Genomic DNA, 27,573 nt, shown 5'->3' with positions numbered 1-27,573 from the left:
TCCAGCTTTTATACAAAAATGAAGAAGCAGGCAACTATGTGTAGTATATGCCCTTAAAAGATTACCAGACACTGGCTGGGAAGCGCTTTAAAAAGAACATTTGAAGAAATAATAGCCAATCCTCCTGCCAAATGTTTTGAAAGGCATGAACCTACACACAAGCAAGAAGCTCAACAAACTCCAAGTGGGGTAAACTCAAAGAGATTTACTGAAACACTTGATTATTAAACTGTCAAAACACGAATAGAAAATACTGAAAAGAGCAAGAACTGATTCATCATATATAAAGATTTGTCAAAAAAGATTAGCAGTTAATTTCTCTGCAGAAACCACAGAAGGCAAAGACAGTGGATTGACATATCTAAGTGCTGAAAGGAAAAAAACAAAACTGTAAACCAAGAGCATTATCTAGCAAAACTATCCTTGATATAAGACACTACCAAACAAACAAGAGCTGATGGAGTTAGTCACTAGTAGACCTGCCCTATAAAAACTACTCAAGGGTGTCCTTCAGGCTGAAATGAAAGGGCACTAGACATTAACTCAAAGCTATACAAAGGTAAATATTATTGTATTTTTTATTTGTAACTCCTCTTTTTGTTTCCTATATGATTTAAAAGACAAATACACAAAGCAATAAATATAAATCTATGTTAATGGGCACACAAGGTATAAAGATGTAATCTCTAATGATAACATAACGGGGGAGAGGACAGAGCTGTATAGGAATAGGGTTTTATATGCCATTGAAGCTAAGCTGGTATCAATTCAAACTAGATCATTAATTAATTGTTATCCCTAATGTACACTAAGAAAATAACTACACAATACAAAGAAAAACAAACAAGGAAAAAATCAAAACAGCACACTAGAAAAAAATCAAACACAAAAGAAGGTAGTACTGGAAGAAGTGAGAAACAAAAGACATAGATATACTAAATACATGTACACATATAAACACACCCACACACATATATCAAAATGGTAGAAGTCCTTCCTTATCAGTAGCCACTTTAAATGTAAATAGTTTAAACTAACTGCCATCAAGTCAGTTCCAAATCATGGCGACCGCATGTGTTGCAGAGTAGAACTGCACTTCACAACATTTCGGAAGCAAACTGCCAGGTCTTTCTTGTGATGCACCTCTGAATGGGACTGAACTGTCAACTTTTCAGGTAGTAGTCCAGGGAATAACCACTTGTGCCACCAAAGGGCATCAAATGGTTTAAATGTACAAAGCAAAACACAGAGTGTGGTGGAAGGATAAAAAAACATGATCCAACAATATGCTATCTACAAAAGGTTCACTGTAAGATCCAAAGACACAAATACATTCAAAGTGAAAGGATGGAAAAAGATATCCCAAGCAAATAAATACTACCAAGAGAGAGCTAGGGTGGCTCTATTAATCAGGAAAATTATTACAAGAAACAGAAAAGGACATTATATATTGATAAAAGAGTCAATTCATAAAGGAGATATAACAATTATAAACACATGTGCATCAAACAACAGAGGAGCAAAACTTATGAAGCAACAATTCATAGAATTTAAAGGAGAACAGACAGTTCTACAGTCACAGTTGGAGACTTCAATACCCCCAATTTTCAGTAATGATTAGAATATCTATGCACAAGATCAACAAGGGAATAGAGGACTTGGATAAAATATAAACCAACCAGACAAAACAGGCATACACAGAACACTCTACCCAACAAGAGCAGAATATACAATGTTCTCAAGTAGAAAGCGAACATTATCCAGGATAGACCATACATGAGCCATGAAACAAGTTTCAATAAATCTGAAAAACTGAAATCATACAAAGTACCTTCTCCAACCATAATAGAATGAAACTAGAAATCAAAAAAAGGAAAAATTTCAAAATTCTCAAAAATGTGAAAATTAAACAATCAATTAGAAAGAGTATCACAAAGAAAATATGTAAACTTGCTGCTGTAGAGTTGATTCGCACTTATGGCAACCCTACAGGACAGAGGAGAACCGCCCCATAGGGTTTCCAAAGAGCGGCTGGAGGATCTGAACTGCTGACCTTTCGTTCAGCAGCTAAGCTCTTAGCCACTGCACCACCAGGGCTCCAGAAAATACTTGAGACAGATAGAAATGAAAATACAACATAAAAAAACTTATGAAATGGAGCAAAAGCCATGGTGTGAGGGAAGTTTATTCTGTAAATGCCTACATTAAAAAATAAGAAAGTATTCAATACAATAACCTAATTTTACCTTTGGGAACAATAAGTGAAGAGCAAACAAAAACCATGGCTGGCAAAAAGAAGACAATAATAAAGACTAAAGGAGTAATAAACAAAATAGAGTAGAAAAACAAAAGAGAGAATAACACCAGAAGTTGGTTCTTTGAAAAGATCAATAAAACTAACATTTAAATAAACTATGAAAAAAAGGGCAAAGACAACAATAGCTAAAATCATAAATGAAAGATAACTACTGATCTTACAAAAATGAAAAGAATTGCAAAAGAATACGTGAAAAACTGTAAGACAACAAATAAAACAAACTAGATAAAATGGAAAAATTCCTTGAAGCACACCAATTACCAAAACTAAGAAAAAAGAGAGAATCTGAACAGATCTATAACAAATAGAGATTGAATCGGTAATTGAAACACCCCAGCAAAATAAACTCCAAAACCAGATGGCTTCACTGGTAAAATCTACCAAACATTTAAAGAAGAATTAACAATAATACTTTCAAACTCTTCCAAGTAATAGAAAAGGAGAAAACACTTCCTAGCTCATTCTACGAGTCCAGTATTACCCTAATACCAAAGAGAAGGACATCACAAATAAAGAAAACTACAGACCAATATCCTCTATGACTACAGATGCAAAAATCTCAACAAAAATACTAGTGCAACAACATATTAAAGGAATTACATAACATGACCAAATGCAATTTATCTCAGGAACGCAAGCGTGGTTCAACACGAGAAAATCAAACAATGTAATACACCACATTAACAGAACGAAGGAAAATAACTACATGATCATTTCAATTGATACCAAAAAAGCATTTTCAAAATTCAACATTCTTTAATGAAAAAACACTCAAAAATCAGAATAAAAGGAAACTTCCTCAACATAATAAAAGGCATTTATGAAAAACCCACAACAAACACTATCATTCAGGTCGTGTGCCAACTTGTCATTCAGGTCATGTGCCAGCTTGGCTGGGCCCTGAATCTCTGAGGCTTGGCAGTTATGATTTAGTTTGGCAGCCATATAATGATGTGATCACCTCCATAATGAGATATGATATAATGTGGTCATCCCCATGAGGGGATCTGCTGTGTGCAGCCAATCAGTGGAAAGGACGCTTCTTTGAAGGTGTGGCCTGCATCCAGTATAGGTGACTTCCTGGCAAAGCTCATGCACTTTTGCTTGCTCTGGATCAAGCAGCTGACTCCTGTTCATCTGGCCTCTGGTTCTTGGGACTGGAGCTAGCAGCTTACCTGCTGACTTGTGTGCTGATCTTGTGATTCATCAGTCTTCACAGCCTATGAGCAAGAGCCCTGCTGTCTAAACTGTTGATCTTGGGTTCAACAGTGCCCATGGCTACACCAATCAGAAGCCTCCAGACTGAACTACAGACTTGAGACATTCCAGCCTCTACAACTGCCAGAGCCATTTCCTTGATATTAACCTCTCTGTATGTATGTTGATACACTTTACAGGTTTTGCTTCTCTAGAGAACCCAGCCTAAGACAAGCATAACACTCAATGATAAAAGACTATAAGTTTTCCCCTTAAAATAAGCAACAAGGATGCCATCTTTCGCCACTTCTATTCAACACTGCACTAAAAACTCTAGTCAAAGCAACTAAGCAAAACAAAGAAAGGAATAAAAGAAATCCAAGTCGGAAAGAAAGAAATCTTAAAGAATCCAGGAGAAATAGGCACGTGCGCGCATGCGCACGCACGTGCATGCTGATAAACAAATTCAGCAAAGTTGCATGATACAAGATGTGCTTCTATACACCAACAACGAATAATCCAAAAGGGAAATTAAGAGAACAACTCTATTTACAATATTATCTAAAACAATAAAATAGGAATAAAACTAAATGAGGAGGTGAAAGGCTTGTAAACTCAAAATTTTAAAATGTTACTGGAAGAAATTAAAAAAGACTTAATAAATAGAATATTTCATGTTCATGAATTGGAAAACTTAATATTGTAAAAAGGCCCATACTACACAAAACAATTTACAGATTCAACATAAACTCTGTAAAAATTCCAACAGCCTTCCTGCAGAAATGGAAAAGCCAACGTCCAAATTTATGTGGAACTTCTAAGGGCCAAACAGCCCAAACAATCTTAAAATAGAAGAACAAAGTAGGAGAGCTCACAGTTCCAGATTTCAAAAAGTATTATTAAGCTCTAGTAATTAAACAGAAAAAAATAAATAAATAAAAATAAATTTTTTTTTTAATATTTTAATTAAACAGTGTGGTACTCATTTAAGAATACACATAGAAACCATAGAATAGAATTAAGAATCCAGAAATAAACCCACACAATGAAGGTCAACTGATTTTCAACATGGTATAAAGACCATTCAATAAAGAAATAGTCGGCAACAAGTAGTGATGGAATGAATGAAGCTGGACCTCGTCCTCACACCAAATACAAAAATTAACTCAAAATGGATCAACGAACTAAATATAATAGTTAAAACCATAAAACTCCTCCCAGCTAGCATAGAGATAAATCTTCAGGAAGACCTGGGGCTTGGAAATAGATCCTTAGATGGCACACTATAAGCATGAAGGACAAAGGAAAAACAACTAACTTGGACTTCAACAAAATTAAACACATTTGTGCATCAAAGGACACCATCAAGAAACTGAAAAGACAAAATGAGAAAAAATTTGCAAATCATATATCTAATTAGGTTCTAGTAGCCATAACATAAAAATAACATTTACAATTCAACAAGAAGAACCCAATTTAAAAATGGGCAAAGAAACTGAATAGACGTTTCTCCAAAGAGATACATATGGCCAGAAAGCACACGAAAAGATGCTCAACATCATTAGTCATTCTAAAATTAAACCAGTTGCCATCAAACCGATTCCAATTCATAGTGACCCTACAAGACAGAGCAGAATTGCCCCATAGGGTTTCCAAGCAGTAGCTGGTGTATTCAAACTGACGAGTGCTTAACCACTGAACCACCAGGGCTCCCATTAGTCATTAGGGAAACACAAATCAAATCCACAATGTGATACCGCTTCACACCTACCAAGATGGCTACAGTTAAAGCAAGCAATCAAAACAAGTGTTGGTGAGGATGTGAAGAAACTGGAACTCTCACACATTGCTAGTAGTAATGTAAAACAGTGCCGCTACTGTGTAAAATAGTTTGACAGTTATTTAAAAAAGATAAACTTAGAATTACCATAAAACCCAGCAATTCCAATCATAAGAATATACCCCCAAAGGATTAAAAACAGGAATCAAATATTTGTACATGAATGTCCATAAAACAGTTGCCATCAAGTTGATTCCAACTCACAGTGGCCCAATAAGACAGAGTAGAACAGCCCTCATAGGGTTTCCAACGAGCAGTTGGTGGGTTTGAACTGCCAATGGTTAAGAGGCGAGCACTTAACCGCTCCACTACCAGGGCTCCATGAACATCCATAGCAAGACTATTTATAATACTCAAAAAGATGAATATAACTCAAACGTCCATCAACTGATGAATAAACAAAACATGGTATATATAAAATGGAATACTGTTCTGCCAAAAAAGGGAAAAAAAGTACTGACACACGCTACGTAGTGCATGAACTTTGAAAACATGTTAAATGAAAGAACAGACACAAAAAGTCAAATATTATGCAGTTCCATTTATATAAAATATCCAAAGCAGGTAAATCCAGAGAGACAGTGTATTAGTAACTGTCAGGTACTAGCAAAAGAGAAGAATATTGAATATACCATGGACTGCCAGAAGAAGGAACAAATCTCTCCTGGAAGAAATACAGCAAGAATGCACCTTAGAAGTGCGGACGGCAAGACTTCGTATCATGTACTTTGAAGATGTTATCAATCAGGAGGGAACAGTCACTGGAGAAGGACATAGAGCTTGGTAAAGTAGAGGGTCAGCAAAAAAGAGGAAGACCCTCGAGGAAATGGATTGACACAGTGGCTGCAACAATGGGCTCAAGCATAGCACGACTGTGAGGATGGTGCAGGACCAGGCAGTATTTTGTTCTGTTGTACATAGGGTCACTATGATGACAGAACTGACTCAATGGCACCCAACAACAATAACAACAGAGGAAGAGAAAGGATCCCTGGTGGTGCAGTGATAAATTACTTGGCTGCTAACTTGCAAGGCTGGAGGTTCAAATCCATTGCCGCTTCGTGGGACAAAGATGTGGCAATCCGCTTCCGTAAGATTTACAGCCTTGGAAACATATGGGACACTTCTACCCTGCCCTATAAGATCGCTATGAGTTAGAATCAATTTGACAGCAATGAGAAGAGTAACGGGGAGTGACTGCTTGCTTGATGGGTACAGGCATTCTTATGGAGTGATGAAATGTGTTGGAACTAGACAGAGGTGGTGGTTTCACAACATTTTGAATGTACTGTCACTTAACTGTACATTGCAAAACTATTAATTTTATATTATGTGAATTTCACCTTAATTAAAAAAAAAAAAGATGTAATACAGGCAAAATTAAGATGTTGCAAACTAGAAACAACTAAGGCAAAAGAACTAAAGGAATTACTGCCACCCAGGTCCACCCCGCGACCAATGGCAGACACCTTCATCAGAACCATTTTCTCTTTGTTTTTTGACCTTTTTTGTTTGTTTTTTTCTCTCTCTTCTTTCCTTTCTCCTACCTAGCTATCCCCGCATGCCATCCCCTCCCCTTCTTGACAGGCCTTGAGTTTTTGTTTTATTATGTTCCTTTCTTTTCTTTTTTTCTGTTTCTTCTCTCCTTTTTTCCCTCCTTTCCTTTCTCCCACACACTTATCCCTATGCACCACCCCTGCCCCTTCTCAAGGGGCTGTGCCGCAAAACGTACTACTTGGCTGGAGACTCACTGCCTGCGGCCCCCCTGAATCTGCACAGCCATCACCAACCACCTCCCTCAGCACCATTTTATCTCTCTAATTTATTTATCAATCTTTTTTTCTGATTTTTTTTTTTTTTGCTGTTGTTTCTTCTCTCTCTCCCTTCCTTCTTTTCCTTTCTCCTATCCACTTAGCCCCATTCTCTATCTTTCCCCACTTCTTGGCAGACTGTGATGTACCACTTGGCTAGAGAGCCACTGGCACATGGGCTCGTGGGTCTGCCTCGCCCCCACGTGCCAAATCCTACCATACTTCTATTTACTTTCTTCCTTCATTTCCTTTTCTTAATTTTTGCTGTTTTTCTGCTTTTGTTTCTCTCTCTTATTTAACACACCTAGTCAGCTTGGCATGTCACAACCTCTCCTTTCCCTCCTGCCTATCTGCACTGTGTGCCAAGTGCCACACGACTGAGCAGCACCAACGAGGTCCCCCAGACTTCGCCCTGCACTACCCCCTAGCCTTGCCCTGCACTGCCACAGCCCCGCTCCATCACCCCCAGTTCATGCTGCAAACTACCCGTCTCTGCCCCTTCCATCCCTGCTAGACTTGCCCTTCTTGACCATAGCTCAGTGGCTAGACCAGCCCACCTGGATATGATGGTGAGAAGTATTGTGCCCAAAGGCAAGCAAGCAACAAAACAGGCCCAGCCCACCTGCCAAGACATAACCAAGTAAAGCAAAAAAGAGAGGATCATCAAAGATTTGCTGACAGAAAACTTCCCAATATCATGAAGGATGAAAAGCCGACCATCTCAGAAACTCAACAAACCCCATACAGGTCAGACCCCAAAAGAAAATCACCAGGACATATCATAATCACACTTGATAAAGCCGAAGACAAAGAATTCTGAGAGCAGCTCAAAAAAGACAAAAAGTCACGTACAGAGGGGAAACAGTAAGACTAAGCTCTCATTACTCAGCAGAAACCATGCAGACAAGAAGGCAATGGGAAGACATAAAAACTGCCAAGAAAGAATAACATATCCTGCAAAACTCTCACTCAAATATGACGGTGAAATTAGGACATTTCCAGGTAAACAGAAATTAAGGGAATATGTTAAAACCCAACCAAACTTAGGAGGATTATTAAAGGGACTCCTATGATTAGAGAATCGACAACATGAGACAACAACCTGAATCTAGCACACAAGACAGCATCAGCCAGAAATCAACCTAGATAATAAACTCTCACGGATAAAACAAAACTAAAAAATTTAAAACAGGGAACCAGAGAGCTCAATCTGTAGATGACAATTTCAGAACAATAAAAGAGGGAATAAATGGTGTATGCGTAGAACTTTCAAATGGGGAGGAAGTCAAGGTGATAGTAAGTAATAAAAGACTGGTTTAAACTCAGGAAAATACGGGTAAAATTTCAAGGTAACTGCAAAGTTAAAAAACTTACTCATAAAAGAAGAAAACATGGAAATCTACAAAAACTAAAGAAACGAAACATAAAAAATCCACAAACAAAAGGAATTCAGCACAGAAGAGTGACAGAAACAAAGAAAACATCAGCACTACAAAATAACAGCAATAAATTCACACCTAGAAAGAAACTCAACAAAGATACAGAATATCTAAAGACAACAACCAACCAACCTGACATCACAGATATACACAGAACACTCCATCCAGCAAAGTACATGTTCTTCTCCAATGCACATGCAATGTTCTCCAGAGTAGACCACATCTTAGGCCAGAAAGCAATGCTCAACAAAATTCAAAGCATTCAGATAATAAAAAATATCTTCTCTCATCACAACTGAATCAAAGTAGAAATGAATAAGAAGAGCAAGGAAAAAAAAAATCAAATACATGGAAACTGAATAACATTATGCTTAAAAACAAGTGGGTAATAGAAGAAATCAAAGATGGAATCGAAAAATTTTTAGAATCAAACAAGAATGAAAATACATCATATCAAAATCTTTGGGACCCAACAAAAGCAAAGCTTAGCAGTCAATTTACAGCAATAGATGGCACACATCAAAAAAGAAAGGGACAAAACCAAAACACTAGCCACACAACTCAAACAAATAGAAAGAGGACAGCAAAATAAGCCGACAGCCACCAAAAGAAAGGAAATAATAAAGATCAGGGCAGAAATAAACAAAATAGAGAAGAGAAAAAAATAGAAGGAATCAACAAAACCAAAAGTTGGTTCTCTGAAACGATCAACAAAATCAACAAACCAATGGCCAAACTGAAAAAAGAAAAACAAAGAAGGATATTACAACAGGCCCAACAGAAATAAAAAGGATCATAACAGAGTACTATGAAAAACTATACTGCAACAAATTTGAAAACCATGGGGAAACGGACAAATTTCTACAAATACACTACCTACCCAAACTAACACAAGCTGAAGCTGAAAATCTGAACAGTCCCATAACAAGATAAGAGATTGAAAAGGTAAAAAAGAAGCTCCCAAGAGAAAAAAAAACAAAAATCCTGGCCCAAATGGCTTCAGTGGAAATTTCTACCAAACATTCAGAGAAGACCTTATACCCATACTACTCAAACTACTTCAGAACACAGAAAAGGAAGTGATACTTCCGAATTCTTTCTATGAAGCCAGCATAACCATGATAGCAAAACTAGGCAGAAAAAAAAAAAAAAAAAAGACACACACACACACAAAAAAAAAATTACACACCAATATCTCTCATGAGGGAAACCCTGGTGGCGTAGTGGTTAAGTGCTACGGCTGCTAACCACAGGGTCAGCAGATCAAATCCGCCAGGCGCTCCTTGGAAACTCTATGGGGCAGTTCTACTCTGTCCGATAGGGTCGCTATGAGTCTCTCATGAATATAGATACAACAATTCTCAACAAAATTGTAGCCAAGAAGATTCAGCATCGTATCAAAGAAATAATGCACCATGACCAAGTGGGATTCATTATATATATATAATGAAATTCTGGTCCAAATACCAAAAGCTTCTTTAAAGAGGTGGAAAAATTAATCATTAACTTTATATAGAAAAGGAAGAGCCCTCAGGTAAGTAAACCACTACTAAAGAAGAATAAATGAAGGACTTGCACTACCTGACCTCAGATAGTCACCACCTGACTATGCAGCTGCGATAGTCAGAACGACCTGGCCAATGGAACAGAATAGAGAACCAAGAGCAGAAATCGATGAAACTGAAAACACAAAAATAATAGAGAAAAAACAAAGAAATAAAATCTGGTTGTCTGAGGGGTAGGGGGTGGGAGGGTGTCAATGATATTGATAAAACATAAGCCAAAATGACAAAGGTAAGGAAAAGAGGACACTAGTAATAAATACCAGGAATAAAAGAGGGGATATGACCACAGGCCCAAAAAAACATTAAAAGGAAATTCATGAAATAATACGAACGACTTTATGCCCACATATTCAACAACTAAGATGAAATGGACAGTTTCTTGTAAAAATATAAATACCTAAACTCACTCAATAAACACAGATAATCTGATTAGACCAATACCCAACAAAGAAAATACACTTTTGTTTAAAACCTTCCAACAAAGAAAATCAAAGACGCAAATTGCTTCACTGGGGAATTCTACCAAACACTTAAGGAAGTGGTAATGTCAATTCTACACAATCTCTTCCACAAAAGAGAAGAGAGAAAACCCCCCAATTGATTTTAAAAGGCCAGCATTACTCTAGTCTCAAAACAAGACAAAGGCATTACAAGACTGCTACAGAAAAATATATCCTCCATGAAAAAAACTTCAGCAAAGTCTTAACAAATCAAATCCACTTTGCTGTCGTTGTTATCAGGTGCGTCAAGTCGGTTCCAACTCATACCGAGCCCATGCACAACAGAACAAAACACTGCCTGGTCCTGATCCATCCTTACAATCGTTGTCATGCTTGAGCTCATTGTTTCAGCCACTGTGTCAATCCATGTCATTGAGGGTCTTCCTCTTTTCCGACGACCCTGTACTCTGCCAAGCATGATGTCCTTCTCCAGGGACTGTTCCCTCCTGACAACATATCCAAAGTATGTAAGATGCAGTCTTGCCATCCTTGCCTCTAAGGAGCATTCTGGCTGCACTTCTTCTAAGACTGATTTGTTTGTTCTTTTGGCAGTCCATGGTATAGTCAATATTCTTCGCCAACACCACAATTCAAAGGCGTCAATTCTTCTTCAGTCTTCCATATTCATTGTTCAGCTCTCACATTCATATGATGCAATTGAAAGTATCATGGCTTGGGTCAGGTGCACCTTAGTCTTCAGGATGACATCTTTGCTCTTTAACACTTTAAAGAGGTCCTTTGCAGCAGATTTACCCAATGCTATGCATCTTTTGATTTCTTGACTGATGCTTCCATGGCTGTTGATTGTGGATCCAATCAAAATGAAATCCTTGACAACTTAAATCTCCATTTATCACGATGTTGCTCATTGGTCCAGTTGTGAGGATTTTTGTTTTCTTTATGTTCAGGTGCGATCCATACTGAGGGCTGTGGTCTCTGATCTTCATTAGTAAGTGCTTCAAGTCCTCTTCACTTTGAGCAAGCAAGCTTGTGTCGTCTGCATAACGCAGGTCGTTAATGAGTCTTCCTCCAATACTGATGCCCCATTCTTCTTCATATAGTCCAGCTTCTCGGATTATTTGCTCAGCATACATATTGGCTAGGAATGGTGAAAGAATACAACCCTGACGCACACCTTTCCTGACTTTAAACCAATCAGTATCTCCTTGTTCTGTCCGGACAACTGCCTCTTGATCTCTGTATAGGTTCCTCGTGAGCACAATTAAGTGTTCGGAATTCCCATTCTTTGTAATGTTATCCATAGTTTGTTATGATCCACAGAGTCAAATGCCTTTGCATAGTCAATAAAACACAGGTAAACATCCACCTGGTATTCTCTGCTTTCAGCCAGGATCCATCTGACAGCAGCAATGATATCCCCGGTTCCACATCCTCTTCTGAAACCAGCCTGAATTTCTGGCAGTTCCCTATCGATATACTGCTGCTGCTGTTTTTGAATGATCTTCAGCAAAATTTTGCTTGCGTGTGATATTCATGATACTGTTCTATAATTTCCACATTCGGTTGGATCACCTTTCTTGGGAATAGGCAGAAATATGGATCTCTTCCAGTCAGTTGGCCAGGTAGCTGTCTTCCATATTTCTTGGCATAGATGAGTGAGCACTTCCAGTGCTGCATCTGTTTGTTGAAACATCTCAGTTTATATTCCATCAATTCCTGAAGCCTTGTTTTTCGACAATGCCTTTGGAGCAGCTTAGACTTCTTCCTTCAGTACCATCGGTTCCTGATCATATGCCATCTCTTAAAATGGCTGAACATCGACTAATTCTTTTTTTATAATGACTCTGTGTATTCCTTCCATCTTCTTTTGATGCTTCCCGCATCGTTTAATATCTTCCCCACAGAATCCTTCGTTATTGCAACTCGAGGCTTCAGTTTTTAATTCAGTTCTTTCAGCTTAGAAACGCCGAGCGTGTTCTCCCCTTTTGGATTTCCAACTCCAGCTCTTTGCACATGTCATTATAATACTTTGTCTTCTCGAGCCGCCCTTTGAAATCTTCTGTTCAGTTCTTTTACTTCATCAATTCTTTCTTTTTCTTTAGCTGCTTGACGTTCGAGAGCATGTTTCAGGGTCTCCTCTGACATCCATCTTGGTCCTTCCTTTCTTTTCAGTGACCTCTTGCTTTCCTCATGGATGATGTCCTTGATGTCATTCCATAACGCATTTGGTCTTCAGTCACTAGTGTTCAATGCGTCAAATCTTTCTTCAGATGGTCTCTAAATTCAGGTGGGATATACTCAAGGCCATATTTTGGCTCTTGTGGATCTGCTCTGATTTTCTTCCGTTTCAGCTTGAACTTGCATATGAGTAATTGCTGATTTGTTGCACAGTCGGACCCTCTCCTTGTTCTGACTGATGATATTGAGCTTTTCCATCGTCTCTCCACAGATGTAGTCAATTTGATTTCTGGCGAGGTCCATGTGTATAGTCACCGTTTATGTTGGTGAAAGAAGGTATTTGCAATGAAGACGTCATTGGTCTTGCAAAATTGTATCATTCAATCTCTGGCACTGTTTCTATCATCAAGGCCATATTTTCCAACTACTGATCCTTCTTTGTTTCCAACTTTCGCATTCCAAACACCAGTAATTATCAATGCATCTTGATTGCATGTTCAATCAATTTCAGACTGTGGCAGCTGATAAAAATCCTCCATTTCTTCATCTTTGGCCCCAGTGGTTGGTGCATAAATTTGAATAATAGTTATATTAACTGATCTTCCTTGTAGGCATATGGATATTATCCTATCACTGACAGCGTTGTACTTCAGGATAGGTCTTGAAATGTTCTTTTCGATGATGGACGCAACATTATTCCTTTTCGAGTTGTCATTTCTAGCACAGTAGACTATATGATTGTCCAATTCAAAATGGCCAACACCAGTCCATTCCAACTCACTAATGCCTAGGATATTGATGTTTATGTGTTCCATTTCATTTTTGATGATTTCCAATTTTCCTAGATTCATACTTCATATATTCCAGGCTCCAAGTATTAATGGATGTTTGCAGCTGTTTCTTCTCATTGTGAGTCATGCCACATCAGCAAACGAGAGTCCCGAAAGCTTTACTCCAGCCATGTCATTAAGGTTGACTCTACTTTGAGGAGGCAGCTCCTCCCCAGTCATCTTTTGAATGTCTTCCAACCTGGGGGCTCATCTTCCAGCACTATATCGGACAATGTTCCACTGTTATTCATAAGGTTTTCACTGGCTAATGCTTTTCAGAAATAGGCTGCCAGGTCCTTCTTCCTAGTCTGTCTTAGTCGGAAAGCTCAGCTGAAACCTCCCCCCCACAGTTGACCCTGCTGGCATCTGAATACCAGTAGCATAGCTTCCACCATCACAGCAACACACAAGCCCCCACGGTACAACAAACTGACAGACACTAATACATATAAAAAGATAATACATCATGACCTAGCAAGGCTTATCCTGGGAATGCAAGCTAAGTTCAACATTCAAAAGCTAATGTAGTTCACCTTATTAACAGTATACAGGAAATGTAAGCATTTAATGCACATGATTACTCCGATAGATGCAGAAGTAGTATAAGACAAAATTCAGGAACAAAAGGAAACTTCATCAACCTGATAAGACAAAAACTAAACCCATTGCTACCGAGTTGATTCTGACTCACAGCAACTCTATAAGACAGAGTAGAACTGCCCCATCAGGTTTCCAAGGAGCGAATCATGGACTCGAAATGCCAACCATTTTGGTTAGCAGCCTGAGCTCTTACGCACTGTCCAACCCAGGCTCCAACCTGATAAAGGTCATCTACAAAAAAGGCCTACTACTAATAATGTATTAAATGGTGAAAGACTAAACGCTTTCCCCGTAAAAGAAAAAACAAGGCAAAAAACATCTGCTCATAATATTGCTCTTCAATATCTGCTGCTGTTGTGTTCCATCAAATCAATTCTGACTCAACTGTCCCACAGGGTTTCCTAGGGTGTAATCTTTTATGAGAACAGGCTGTCAGGTCTTTTCTCCCACGGAGTGGCTGATGGGTTCGAACCACTAACCTATCGTTCAGCCAAGCATTTAAACAGTGTACCACCTGTGCTCCCTCTTTAACATCTACTGTGTAAATCTAACCAAATATGTGCAGGGTCTATACAGATGAAAGCAACTGAAGAGATTCTATTAAATAAATGGAGATACAAATGGTGGTAAAAGACTGAATGGTAACGGTAACGTGGAAATTCTCCCCCAGAATGGTCTATAGATGCAACCAATAAATCACCAGAGATTTCTGAATGAAACTGACAAGCTGATTGTAAAATATATATGAAAAGGCTAAGGGTAATTCCAACAGTTAAACATTTTGAAACAGAGAACAATAATAGGAAGCACAATGCCTGATTTCAAGACTTTCTATAAAGCAACAGTAATTACAATACTATCTGACTGGCAAAAAGACAGATACATAAATCAATGAAACAATACCGGTTTCAGTGAGAGCCTCAAATAAATACAACCGAGTTTTCATAACAGTGCAAAGACAATTCAATGAAAAGACTCAACAAATGGTGCTGGAACACTTCAACATATATAACCAAAAAAACCCACTGCCGTCGAGTCGATTCATATGCTACATATACAGTATAAATACATGTAGAATATATATATTCTCAACTCTTCCAAGTACCTTAAAAAAATTGAACTGAATATGGATCACAGACCTAAAACTACAGATGTAAACCTATAAAACGATTAGAAAAAACTATGTAAGAAAATCTTTGTGATCTTGAATTAGACAAACTGTTCTTACGTGACACCAAAAGCAACATCTAATTTAAAAAAACAAAAAGATTACCTGGACTTAATCTTTCGCTCTGTAAAAGACACTGTTACAATATGAAAAAACAAGTCATAGACCCTAAAAAAAACCCTGCAAATTACATGTCTGACAAACAACTTGTAAGTACAATACAGAACACTCAAAATTCAATAAGAAAACAAACAACTTAATTTTTTTTAATGGGCAAAAGATATGAACGGACATTTCACCAAAGAAGATAAATGGTGGCAAACATGCAAATACATGCTTAAATCTTCATCATTATGGAAATTATAATACATAGATAATCGAATGACTAAAAGAAGCGATCATTTCAAGAGCTGGTGAGGAGGTAGGGCAACCAGAAATTTCATGCAGTGCTAGTGGAATGCAAAACAGCACAGTACCTTTGGAAACCAGCTTAAGAGTTCCTTAGAAAGTTAAACACGCACTCACCATATGACCCAGCAATACCAAGGCCTTGGTTTTTATCCAAGTGAAAAAGAAGTTTATGTTCATACAAAAACATGTACACAAATGTTTATAGCAGTTCTATTCATAATAGCCAAAAACCAAAAACATTCCAAAAATATCCTTCAGTGGAAGATTGGATAAACATACTATGTTACATTCATACAGTGGAATACTACTCAACAATAGAAAGGAATAACTATTGATAGACACCACAATACAGATGAATCTTAAATGCATAGATTACACATACACTGTATAATCCCATTTACATGATATTCTGGAAAATGCAAAACTGCAGGCAGGGATGAAGAAAAGATGAGTGGTTCCCAGAGGTAAGAGGTAGAAGAGGAGAACTGACTACAAATGGATTACACATAATGGAATTTTAGAGGTTATGGGGTGGTTCTGTATGTTGATTGTGGTCACAGTCACATTTTATCTACTTGGCAAAAAACAAAGAATGTACTACAAAATGAATAATTTCCTATATGCAAATCAAAAATAAAATATACTATATTTCTTACACAAATAATGCACGCCTTCTATGTTTGTTTGCAAACCACACCCTCCCATCACGAGGCGTTTTCATAAGTATGATGAAAGGATGCAACCCTGACGAACAATTTTCTTGATTTTAAACCATGCAGTGTATCCCCTTGCTCCATTCAAATGACTGCCTCTTAGTCTATGCACAGGTTCCTCATCAGCACAATTTAAAAAAAAAAAAAAAAAACAGTGCTCAGCACAATTAAGTGTACTGGAATTCCCATTCTTCCTGACATTATCCATAATTTGTTACGATCCACACAGTCCAATGCCTCTACATAGTCAATAAAACACAGGTAAACACGTCTCTGGTATTCTCATGACAAACAGAAAAGATTGAAGTTGTCAAGGATTTCATTTTACTTGGATCTACCGTCAATGCCCATGGAAGCAGCACTCAGAAAATCAAACAACATACTGCACTGGGAAAACTGGCTGCAACATACCTCTCTGAAGTGTAAAAAACCAAAGATGTCACTGTGAGGATTAAGCTGTGCCTGACCCAAGCCATGTTCTTTTCAATCGTCACATACACATGTGAAGACTGGACAATGAATAAGGAAGGCAGGAAAAACTGACACCTTTGAATCATGGTGTTGGCAATGAATACTGAATATGCCATGGACTGCCAGAAAAACAAACAAGTCTGTCTTGGAAGAAACACAGCCAGAATCTTCCTTGGAAGTGAAGATGGTAAGACTTTGTGTCACGTACTTTGGACATGTTATTAGGACGAGCGACCAGTCCCTAGAGACGGATATCATGCTTGGTTAAAGTAGGGTCAGCGAAAAAGAGGAAGACCCTCAACGAAAAGACCTGACACAATGGCTGCAACGATGATTCTGAGAATGCAGCAGGACCAGGCGGTGTTTCATTCTGTTGTACGTAGGAAAGCTTAAGTCAGAATGAACTCGGTGGCACTTAACAAGAAGAAGAATGTGAGGAACAGAAAAATGAAATGTTTTTCATATTTATATGTTATTTGTTCTTTTTTCACTCAGAAATGTATTGTGGACATTTGACCTCTGTCTTAGTCATCTAGTGCTGCTATAACAGAAATACCCCAAGTGGGTGGCTTTAACAACGGCAAATTTATTCTCTCACAGTCTAATAAGCTACAAGTCCAAATTCACGGCATCAGTTCCAGGGGAAGGCTTTCTCTCTGTTGGCTCTGGAGGAATCTTCATCAATCTTCTCCTGGTAGAGAAGCTTCTTAGGCACAAGGGCCCCGAGTCCAAAGGAAGCCCTCAGCTCCCAGGGCTTCTTTCTTGGTGGAACGAGGCTTCCGTGGCTCTCTGCTCACTTCTCTCTTTTATATTTCAAAAGAGACTGACTTAAGACACTGTCCTAGCCATTTAGTGCAGCTACAACAGAAATACTGCAAGTGGATGGCTTTAACAAAAAGAAGTTAATTCTCTCACAGTCCAGTAGGCTAGAAGTCTGAATTCCGGGCGCCGGTTCCAGGGGAAGACTTTCTCTCTCTGTCGGCTCTGGAGGAAGGTCCTTATCATCGGTCTTCCCTTGGTCTGGGAGCAACTCGGCGCAGGAACCTCAGGCCCAAAGAATGAACTCTGTTGCCGGTGCTGCTTTCTTGGTAGTATGAGGTCCCCATGTCTCTCTGATCCCTTCTCTCTTTTAAATCTCAAAAGAGGCTGGCGCCAAGTTGAAAGACATTTTTAGAGGATAAAATTCAATCCATGAAGGCACTATCTAATCCTATAGATCTCACCAATATAACTGCCGCTAATCTATCTCATTAACATCATAGTGATAGGATTTACAAAACATAGGGAAATCGTATCAGATGACAAAATGGTAGACAATCACACAATACTGGGAATCATGACCCAGTCAAGCTAACAGATATTTTGGGGAGACATAATTCAATCCATGAGAACCTCATTTTTTATAATTATTATTTCATAACATTTGTGTTATTTAAATAATGGTTTAAGTAAATATACTTAAACCATTCCTCTGTGGAAATTTAGCCTGTCCCCAATTTTCTACTGCAATATGCAATGCATCGGGACTCGACATCACCTAACAAGAACAATGTAAGCAATGCTGTCACATACCCTTGCTTAACTGTATGAACATTCTCATAGACAGATTCCTAGTTGTTGTTGACCATGGTTGGGGTCAGGTGCACCTTAGTCCTCAATTTTTTTTAGCACTTTAACTTTGTTTTTTTTTCTTAATTCTTTAAAGAGGTCTTTTGTAGCAGCTTTGCCCAGTGAAATACGTTGTTTGATTCCTTGACTGATACTTCCGTGGGCATTGATTGGATCCAAGTAAAATCAAATCCTTGACAACTTCAATTTTTTCTGTTTATTATAAGGTTGCTTATTCATCCAGTTGTAAGGATTTTTGTTTTATGTTGAGGTGCAACCATACTGCAGGTGTAGTCTTTGACTGTCATCAATAAGAGCTTCAAGTCCTCTTCCCTTTCAGCAAGCAAGGTGGTGTCATCTACATAGTGCAGCCTATTAATGACTCTTCCTCCAATCCTGGTGCTGCGTCCTTCTTGATATAGTACAGCTTCTTAGATTATCTGCCGAGCATACAGACTAAATAAGTATGGTGAAAGGATACAACCGCAATGTCACCTTTCTAGTACTAAACACTTATGCAATTTTTTACCGCCCAATTGCCCTCTGAAAATACTATACCAATTTATACTCACTCCATGAGGGTATGATGCAGTACTTTAATATAAATATAAGCTTAATACATATTTAAATTAATTTCAATTAGTACAGTTTTAGTTTTAAGCCAGTATAACTTTAAGAGGGAGAGGTCAACAGCTCACCCTCCCCACTCTAGCTTCTAATGTTGCTTTGAAAATAAAATCCACTGCAAGACTTTTGAATCATCAGCCAAGGTATTTAAAAATGGTTTCAAGATACTTGCAAGATTTTCAGCAGCTCAATCTGGGGGGGGATTATCCAATAGATAAAGTAAACACCACTCTGATCTTCTTTACCAGATCATCTGTGGAGATCAATTTCATATGCACTTCTGGTGAAACCCATGCGAAAACATTCACTACAGATTAGTAAACAAACACAAGTAAGCTAGTGCTTATTAGGTCATCCACTCAGGTCAGGGACTGTAATTTTGAAAAGAGGCTTTGATTCTGTAGCGAGGTGCTATGAGGTTGGGAAGAGGGACAGATGCCAGCCATACCTGGAAGCAGAATCTTTGATGTGGTGAAAAAATACAAAATTTCTCACAAAACATGATCTAGTAAGCAAGGTAACCACCATGTTTACATTGCCCATTGGATAATCTGCCCCTGACATCAATGCTTGTCTATTTTACTCCTTTAAAGATATCTTTATAGCAGTATGGAAACACTATGGAAAACCTGGTGGTGCAGTGGTTAAGCACTATAGCTGCTAAACAAAAGGCTGGCAGTTAGAATCCACCAGCTGCTTCTTGGAAACTCTATGGGGGCAGTTCTATTCTACCTATAGGGTCATTGTGAGTTGGAATCAACCCGACAGCAACAGGTTTTGAGTTTTTTGGTTTCGATAAAAGTATATATTGTGAGGTGGAATCAAGACAGACGGTTCCGGTGAATCCTCTTACAACAGAGACCCGAAAAAAAACAAGAGAAACAAGTATATTGATAACAAGCTAGGAGCCTTGATCATCAAAGGCAAGCCTAGAAAACGAAATGAGGGGCAGGGGAACGAAGACACGGTTCAGAAGCGGACAGGAGTTATGGGACCTAAATCACGAGGAACCCTCAAGCCCCGTTCCCAGGAGCGGCATCGGTGAACTGCTGCTACCGTTTCGCCACAGTTTCCTCAGAGAGAAGCAGCCAACCACACAGCCTATTCACACCTCCAGAATCAGAGAAGGACAGCACTCTCAGCAAAACTAAGTGGTCTGCATATATTTTACCACACCCCCCCCCCCCCCGCCAAGGCGCCCCAGCTCCCAAGCTGGCATCAGCAGTTGATTTCCCTGGGTCTCAGATAGGCCTGTTGAGCACCTAGAGCCGTCATCCTGACCGTGGAGAAGAAATAAATTTGCAATTCAGGGAAGAGATAATTTGCCAGCCCCACTAAGCAGGGGAGCTCAGGACAGAAGTGGCTACTGTGCAGGAATAACTGGTCCATGGACTTTGAGTACCTTTCCCCTCTGCAAGGATGTGTGGGCCTATTTCAGTAAAATAGGCCCTTGTTGGCAGACTCTAACCATTTCAGCACTGCGGCGGAGAGGTGGGTGTTTGATGTTTGACATTGCTTTCCCTGTTAAACACAGTCCACACCTACCCACATAAGGGGCCTAAGGACTAGAGGCTATACTCAGCTCACCCAGCCACCCAGAAGAGCGGTCCACGGATAACTGCTACCTCCCAGTCCTTACGACCAAAAACATTGGGTGCCCATGGTCCTTCTGCAGAATCCACCCACCTGTATGCTCTAGGGAACAGGGACACACTTTCCTCAGAGACAAGTGGTGGACGATTCTCAGCACCCTGCCTAGTTCAGAGCGTTGATGCCCTGCTGCAACCAGATATTGGTGCCTACAACAATCACCCCTGCCCCTCTAAGACTGTAGGACAGAGCCTGTACCACACACTTGATGACCAGCTACCTGGACAAATGAACTGAATTCATGCAAGAAAAGTGAATGGACTACTGGACTAATATATCTGGTAACACCTCTAGCCATCTGGAGACAGGATGTCAGAGCTCCAAAGGTGAAAATAATCAACCTAGCTCACTCAAGCAACTCATTTGGGCGTATCAAAACAAAACACAGCAAGAAGCTAGGACAAAGTAAGGAAACATAAAACGAACTAATATGACAACTTATAGATGGTTTGGAGACAACAGTCAATATTTAGTTACTTAAAGAAACAGACCATGACCTCCTCAAAAAGCTCTCAAAACAAAGAATCACAGGATCTTTTAGATCAAAGTGCACTCCTGGAATTACCAGAGGCAGAACAGAAAAGATTAATATACAGAAAACTTCAAGACATCAGAAAGGAAACGAGACAATACGCAGAACAAGCCAAGGAACACACAGATAAAGCAATTGAAGACATTAAAAACATGATTCAGGAGCATAATGAAAAATTTAATAAGTGGGAAAAATACAAAGACACAGAGCAATGAGAAATTCGTAAAATTAACAAAAAAATTACGGAACTGGACAGCTCAGTAGAAAGTCAGAGGAGCAGAATTGAGCAAGTGGAAGGCAGGATTTCTGAACTTGAAGATAAAGCACTTGGCACCAATATATATATTCAAAGGAAAATCAGATAAAAAGAATTTAAAAAAATGAAGAAAACTTAAGAATCATGTGGAACTCTATCAAAAGAAATAACCTACACGTGACTGGAATACCAAAACACGAAGGGATAACAGAAAATACAGAGAGAACTATTGAAGATTTGTTGACAGAAAACGTCCCTGATACCGTGAAAGATGATAAGGCAATTATCCAAGATGCTCATAGAACCACACATAAGGTTTAAAAGAAAGTCATCAAGATATATTATAATCAAACTTGTGCCAAAACAAAGATAAAAAATTTTAAGAGCAGCTAGTAATAAAAAGTCACCTACAAAGGAGAGTCCATAAAAATAAGCTCAGACTACTCGACAGAAACCATGCAGGCAAGAAGGCAATGGGATGACTTACACAAAAAACTGAAGGAAAAAAACTGTCAGCAAAGAATCATACATCCAGAACAACTGCTTCTCAAATATGAAGGTGAAATTATGACATTTCCAGATAAACAGGAATTTAGGGAATTCATAAAAACCAAACCAAAACTACAAGATATACTAAAGGGAGTTCTTTGATTAGAAAATCAATAATATCAGGTATCAACCCAAGACTAAAACACTGGGCAGAGCAATCAGAACTCAACCCAGACACAGAAACCAAAAAAATAAATTGACATAAAAAAAATACTCAAAACAGGGAAATGGCAATGTTATTATATAAAAGAAGAGAACATTAAAACAATAAAGACGGACTAAGAAATTTAGTCATACGTTTTCCATATGGAGAGGATGACAAGGTGATACAAAGAAATAAATTTAGGTTTCAATTTAGAAAAACAGTGGAGAATAATAAGGTAACCACAAAGTAGACAAACTATCCTACACATCAAAATAAAATACAAGAAAAAAAGAGACTCTGAAGAAACAAAATGAACAACGAATATGAGGAAAGGAAAATAAATAAAGATAATCTACTCGGCATATAAAATAAAGTGGAAAAAGAAACTGTCAACAACACACAAAAAAAGAGATCAAAATAACAGCTCTAAATTCATACCCATCCATAATTATGCTGAATGTAAATGCCAAATGGACCAATAAGGAGACAGACAGTGGAAGAATGGATTAAAAAACATGATCCACCTACATGCTGCCTACAAGAGACACACCTTAGACTTAGAGACAAAAACAAACTAAAACTAATAGAATGGAAAAAATTATATCGAGCAAACAGCAATCAAAAAAGAGCAGGAGTAGCAATATTAATTTCTAACAAAACAGACTTTAAATATATCATAAAGGATAAGGAAAGACCTTATACAATGATTAAAGAGACAACATACCAAGAAAATGTAACAATATTAAATATTTATACACAAATGACAGGGCTGCAAGATACGTAACACAAACTCTACAGCATTGAAAAGTGAGATAGACAGCTCCACAATAATAGTAGGAGACTTTAACGAACGACTTTCAGTTAAGGACAGGACACGCAGAAAGAAGCTCAATAAAGACACAGAAGATCTAAATGTCACAATAAACCAACGTGACCTCATAGACATATACAGAACACTCCACCCAAAAGCAGCCAAGTATACTCTCTTTTCTAGTACACATAGAATGCTCTCTAGAATAGATCACATATTAGGTTATAAAGCAAGCCTGAGCAGAATCCAAAACACTGAAATATTACAAAGCATCTTCTCTGACCATAAGGCCATAACAGTGGAAATCAGTAACAGAAAAAGCCGGAGGAAAAAAATCAAACACTTGGAAACTGAACAATACCCTGCTCAAGAAGACTGGAATATAAGAAGACATTAATGAGGGAATAAAGAAATTCATAGAATCCAACTAGAATAAAAATACTTCCAATTAGAACCGTTGGGACACAGCAAAAGCAGTGCTCAGAGGTCAATTTATACTAATAAAAGCACACATACAAAAAGAAAAAAGGGCTAAAATCAAAGAATTATCCCTACAACTTGAACAAATAGAGAGCAACAAAGGAAACCCTCAGGCACCAGAAGAAAACAAATATTAAATATTAGAGAACAGAAAAAAAAATTGAAAGAATTAACAAGAGCAAAAGCTGGTTCTTTAAAAAAATCAACAAAATTGATAAAGCATTGGCCACGCTGAAAGAAAAAAAAGAACAGGAAGCAAATAACCCAAATAAGAAAGGAGATGGGCAATATTACAATGGACCCAAATGAAATTAGAAGAATCATATTAGATTACTATGAAAAATTGTACTCTAACAAATTTGAAAACCTAGAAGAAATGGATGAATTCCTAGTAACACGCTACCTACCTAAACTAACACAAACAGAGGTAGAACAACTGTATAGACTCATAATAAAAGAAGAGAGAGAAAAGGTAATCAAAAAACTCCCAGCAAAAAAAAAAAAAAAATGCCCTGGCCCGGACGGCTTCACTGCAGAGTTCTATCAAAATTTCAGAGAAAAGTTAACACCACTACTGAAGTTACCACTACCAAACTCATTCTATGAAGCCAGCATATCCTTGATACCAAAAGACACCACAAAAAAAGAATATTACAAACTTACAATCCCTCATGAACTTAGACACAAAAATCCTCAATAAAATTCTAGCCAATAGAATTCAGCAACATATCAAAAAAATAATACGCCATGACTAAGTGGGATTCATACCAGGTATGCAGGGGCGGCTCAACATTACAAGAACAATGAACGTTATCCACCACATAAATAAAACAAAATACAGGAATCACCTGATTTCATCAATTCTCGCAGAAAAGGCATGTGACAAAGTTCAACAGCACTCATGATAAAAACTCTCAGCAAAACAGAAATAGAAGGAAAATTCCTCAACATAATAAAGGGCATTGATACAAAGCCAACAGCCAACATCATCCTAAATGGAGAGAGTCTGAAAGCACTTCCCTGGAGATCCGAAACCAGACAAGGATACTCTTTACCACGACTCTTATTCAACATTGTGCTAGAGGTCCGAGCCACAACAATTAAGCTAGATAAAGAAATAAAGAGCATCCAGACCGGCAAGGTAGAAGTAAAAGTATCTCTATTTGCAGATGATATTATCTTACAGTCAGAAAACCCCAAGGAATCCTCAAGAAAACTACTGAAACTAACAGAAAGTTCAGCAGAGTGTCAGATACAAGAGAAACGAACAAAAATCAGTTGGATTCCTCTACACCAACAAAAACAACATTGAAGAGGAAACCACCAAATCAATACCCCATTTACAGTAGCCCCCAAGAAGATAAAATACTTAGGAATAAATCTCACCAGAGATGTAAAAGACATACAAAGAAAACTACAAAACACTTCTGCAAGAAACCAGAAGAGACCTACATAAGTGGAAAAATATACCTTGCTCATGGATAGGAAGACTTAACATGAAAACAGCCTGGTACTGCTACAACAACAGATACACAGACCAATGGAACAGAATTAAGAATCCCTCCACATATGAGCAGTTGATATTTGACAAAGGCCCCAAAGGAGTTAATAGGGACAAGACAGTCTTTTTAACAAATGGTGCTAGCACAACTGGGTATCCATCTGCAAAAAAATGAAACAAGATGAATACCTCACACCATGCACAAAAACGAGCTCAAAACAGATCAAAGACCTAAACACAAAATCTAAACAGATAAAGATCATGGAAGAAAAAATAGGGACAACGCTCGGAGCCCTAATACCTGACAAAAACAGTATATAAAACATTACTAACAATGCAGAAGAAAAACTAGAGAGCTGGGAGCTCCCAAAAATGAAACACCTGTGCTCATCCAAAGGCTTCACCAAAAGAGTGAAAACATTACTTACAGACTGGGAAAAAGTTTTTAGCTAGGACATTTCTGATCAGCGTTTGATCTCTAAAATCTACATGATACTGCAAAAACTCAACTGCAAAAAGACAAATAACCCAATTAAAAAATGGGCAAAAGATATGAACAGACACTTCACTAAAGAAGACATTCAGGTAGCTAACAGATATATGAGGAAATGTTCACGATCATTAGCCATTAGAGAAATGCAGATCAAAACTACAATGAGATTTCATCTCACTCCAACAAGGCTGGCATAATCCAAAAAACACAAAATAATAAGTTTTGGAGAGGTCATGGAGAGACTGGAACACTTATACACTACTGACGGGAATGTCAAATGGTACAACCACTTTGGAAATCGTTTTGGCGCTTCCTTAAAAAACTAGAAATAGATCTACCATAGGATCCAGCAATCCCACTCCTTGGAATATATCCTAGAGAAATAAGAGCCTTTACATGAACAAATATATGCACACCCATGTTCACTGCAGCACTGTTTACAATAGGAAAAATATGGAAGCAGCCAAGGTGCCCATCAATGGATGAATGGATAAATTATGGTACATTCACACAATGGAATACTATGCATCGATAAAGAACAGTGATCACTCTGTGAAACATTTCATGCCATGGAGGAATCTGGAAGGCATTATGCTGAGTGAAATTAGTCAGTTGCAAAAGGACAAATATTGTATAATACCACTATTATAAGAACTCGAGATATAGAAAGAACTACTTTTGGTGATGAGAAAGACAACACACAATACAGGCTAAGTCAGCACAATTGGACTAAATCAAAAGCAGTTTCCTGAATAAACTGAATGCTTCGAAGGTCAGCGGCGGGGGTTTGGGGATCATGGTTTCAAGGGACATCTAAGCCAATTGGCATAATAAAATCTATTAAGAAAACATTCTGCATCCCACTTTGGAGAGTGGCATCTGTGGTCTCAAACACTAGCAAGCGGCCATCTAAAATGCATCAATTGGTCTCAACCCACCTGGATCAAAGGAGACTTAAGGACACAAGGTAATTACAATCCCAATAGACAGAAAGGGTCACATAAACCAGAGACTACATCAGCCTGAGACCAGAGGAACTAGACGGTGCCCGGGTACAGCCGATGACTGCCCTGACAAGGAGCAAAACAGAGAACCCCTGAGGGAACAGGAGAGCAGTAGAATGCAGACCCCAAATTCTCGTAAAAAGACCAGACTTAATGGTCTGACTGAGACTAGAAGGACCCCGGTGGTCATGGCCCCCAGACCTTCTGTTGGCCCAGGACAGGAACCATTCCCAAAGCCGACTCTTCAGACAGGGGTTGGACTGGACAATGGGATGGAGAGGGATGCCAGTGAGGAGTGAGCTTCTTTGATCAAGTGGGACACCTGAGACTATGTTGGCATCTTCTGTCTGGAGGGGATATGAGAGGGTAGAGGGGGTTAGAAGCTGGCGAAATGGACAGGAAAAGAGAGTGGAGGGAGGGAAAGGGCTGTCTCATTGAGGGAAGAGCAACTGGGAGAATGCAGCAAGGTGTACGTAAGTTTTTGTGCGAGAGACTGACTTGATTTGTAAACTTTCACTTAAAGCACAATAAAAAAATTTTTTTAAATATATATATTGTACTTTATACATTAGTATTCTCTACTCACCCCTCTAGGTCTCTTATGCACATCCAACTTTGTCTTAAGTATCTGTACATTTTGTTCTATATACCATCTATACTAGGTAAAGATTTATATGATACCGTCTCAGTAATTCAGGCCTCTCTTTTACAATTCCTAACACTTTACCTGAACTGTCTTAAACCGCCTATTAGCAGTACACACACACACAGAGTGGATGCCACATGATTTAGTAAGCAAAGCATTCAATTAAGAAAACATGTTCCCATCTTTCTTTGCAGTAAAATTTAACCTATGAGACAGATTTTCTTGCTCTTTTAGTTAATGCAATGAATATCAAAATAGAATTAGGCCTCT

General features: G+C 38.4%; 1 protein-coding gene across 4 annotated transcripts in view; it reads right to left on the bottom strand.

Annotated features, from left to right (window-relative positions):
* The window catches only part of STAG1 (stromal antigen 1), a 520,715-nt gene that overhangs the window by 362,032 nt on the left and 131,110 nt on the right, over positions 1–27,573 (bottom strand). The window contains exon 2 of one of the 4 annotated variants that reach the window (XM_049870476.1): positions 18,574–19,049. The exons of the other annotated variants lie outside the window; for them this stretch is intronic. The gene's annotated coding sequence lies outside the window, so the exon portion shown is untranslated. The remainder of the gene's footprint in view (positions 1–18,573; positions 19,050–27,573) is intronic. 4 annotated transcript variants of the gene reach the window in all.

The sequence above is a fragment of the Elephas maximus genome, chromosome 26, assembly GCF_024166365.1.
Source record: "Elephas maximus indicus isolate mEleMax1 chromosome 26, mEleMax1 primary haplotype, whole genome shotgun sequence".
Taxonomy (NCBI): Eukaryota; Metazoa; Chordata; class Mammalia; order Proboscidea; family Elephantidae; genus Elephas; species Elephas maximus.
The sequence above is the reverse complement of the archived record's forward strand: the minus strand, read 5'-3'. Positions and strand labels throughout refer to the sequence as shown.